The sequence below is a fragment of the Suncus etruscus genome, chromosome 3 (genome assembly GCF_024139225.1).
Source record: "Suncus etruscus isolate mSunEtr1 chromosome 3, mSunEtr1.pri.cur, whole genome shotgun sequence".
In the NCBI taxonomy this organism is placed as follows: Eukaryota; Metazoa; Chordata; class Mammalia; order Eulipotyphla; family Soricidae; genus Suncus; species Suncus etruscus.
The window spans coordinates 63,225,938-63,228,295 of NC_064850.1; the positions used below are offsets into that span (position 1 = coordinate 63,225,938).

General features: G+C 35.1%; 2 non-coding genes across 2 annotated transcripts; both read left to right on the forward strand.

Annotated features, from left to right (window-relative positions):
- The first annotated feature begins 432 nt into the window (after positions 1 to 432).
- Positions 433 to 596, forward strand: LOC126004959 (U1 spliceosomal RNA). Its single transcript, XR_007494160.1, has one exon. It is a non-coding gene; the product is annotated as a U1 spliceosomal RNA (small nuclear RNA).
- A 363-nt stretch (positions 597 to 959) lies between these two features.
- Positions 960 to 1,122, forward strand: LOC126005350 (U1 spliceosomal RNA). The gene has a single exon (XR_007494478.1). It is a non-coding gene; the product is annotated as a U1 spliceosomal RNA (small nuclear RNA).
- Positions 1,123 to 2,358: the final 1,236 nt, after the last annotated feature.

Below are 2,358 nucleotides of genomic sequence, written 5' to 3' on the forward strand. Positions count from 1 at the left end.
ACATACCATTTAAAATGGTTCTAGGTCCTTAAGTATTTATTAGTCATGTTAGCTGGGGAAAAAATAGGTACTTACCTTAGGTACTAAACATTGTATCACAGTTAAGTGGCCTACCAACACTGAATTAATTTATAAATATAAAAACAAATTATCAGAAAGTCCTACTTCTCTACTAATTGCAAAATAAGTAGCTCTCTAGTCAAGAATTAATTCTAAACTAGCATTTAAGCAAAGTAGGTAAATGAGTTATTTACAGAGCTTTAGAGGTTTTTAATAACTTTCCTCTTCTCAAATAACTAATGTGTTGCTCTAGGGAGTGTCTAAGCATTGCAGTAATAGGCATCTTGAAGTGTTGTTTTTTTTTTAATTGTGTATCCTGCAGGAAACAGAAAGTAAACATACCTCCTATTAAAGTCAGCAAAGTAAATTCTTATACTTACCTGGCAAGGGAGATACCATGATCACGAAGGTGGTTTCCCCAAGGCGAGGCTTATCCATTGCACTCCGGATAAGCTGACCCCTGCGATTTTCCCAAATGTGGGAAACTCAACTGCATAATTTGTGGTAGTGGAGGACTGCATTCACGTTCTCCCCTAAAAAAAAAGTAAATTCTTTCTTCTTTTTTGGCCTAACCTGGTCCCAAAATATAAGTAAAGTGCTTCTCATGGTTCATCAGTGCAAGGTTTGGGGGGAATCACCAGTATATTTTACTTCTACATAAGTAAAATATTTTATAATATTGGCATACCAGACACCATGCTATTCTGTCTGCTTTTGATCTATATAGTTGCAAATAGACATACAAAATTAGTGGATATATATTCAATGAAATTGAAAGCAGGAAAGCAACAGAGAATATCAATAAAATCAAATTATTGATTTTTGAAAAGATCAAAATATATTAGTAAGCCAACTACATTTTTCAAAGGAAAGATTACTAGTATCAGAAATAAAATAGGATACTTACCTGGCAGGATAGATACCATGATCAGAAAGGTGTTTTCCCAGGGTGAGGCTTATCCATTTCACTCCAAATGTACTTGACCCCTGCGATTTCCCCAAATGTGGGAAACTTGACTGCATAATTTGTGGTAGTGGGGACTGCATTAGCGCTCTCCCCTAAAAAGAAACAAAATAGGAGAATTAATGCAGATTCTATGAACAGTACAAAGATAATTATAGAATAATATGAATAACTATTTCCATAATTTTAATAACCTAGATTAAATGAATCAATTTTCATACAAGAAGAAACTCTCGGCTGCAAAGACATTTCAAAGGGCTGGTGCACATGCTTCACATGTGGAGGCCAGGGTTTAATCCCTAGAAGTATATATATATAGTCCACCAAGCAACAGTAAATCAACTCCCAAAAAGAAAGTTAGAAATACCCCAGGAGCACTATTAGGTGTGACTTTCCACCCAAAAGAAGAAATAGATCTGTGAGTGTACTTGTATCTTTATAGCAAATCAAACCAATAATTTCTAACCTTCTGAAACAGAAGGCATTAGGTTCAGATGAGTTTAATAGAGATTTCTTGAGGGCTAGAGAGATAGCACAGCCGTAGGGCATTTACCTTGTATGCAGCCAATCCAGGACAAATGGTGGTTCAAATCCTGGCATCCCATATTGTCCCCTGTGTGTGTGCCTGCCAAGAGTGATTTCTGAGCACAGATCCAGGAGTAACCACTGAGAGTTGCCAGGTGTAACCCCCCAAAAAATTAAAACCAAAAAAAAATAGTGATCTACCAGACATTTATTGGAACAAAAGTACATTCACTTACAGCTATTATAAGCAAAAGCAATATTACTAACAGCATTACCTAATTCTTAAACCAACCATTATTATTTTTGCAAATGGGGCAAAAAAATTTTAAAAGTAAACAATAGAGTTGATATCTCTAACTTTGAAAAATTTCAACAGAAATGTTAAGATATAAGTCTAAAATAATAATAAAAATATTACATTCCACAACCAAAAAGGACTTATTACATATATGAAAGTTTGAAAATTAACTTTAATTAAAATAAAATTAACTTTGTTTCAAATAAAATTAAAAAAATACTATTTGAAAATTAACCAATATAATACAATACACAGTCTAAAAGGAAATAACATATGATCTTATCAATAGATGTGGAGAAAGCATTTAATAAAAGCCATCATCTATTCCTGGTTTTAAAAAGGAAAACATGGGGCCAGAGAGATAGCACAGCGGTAACGCGTTTGCCTTGCAAGCGCTGACCCAGGACCAATGGTTGTTCGAATCCTGGCATCCCATATGGTCCCCTCTGCCTGCCAGGAGTAATTTCTGAGCAGAGAGCCAGGAGTAATCCCTGAGCATCGTCGGGTGCGG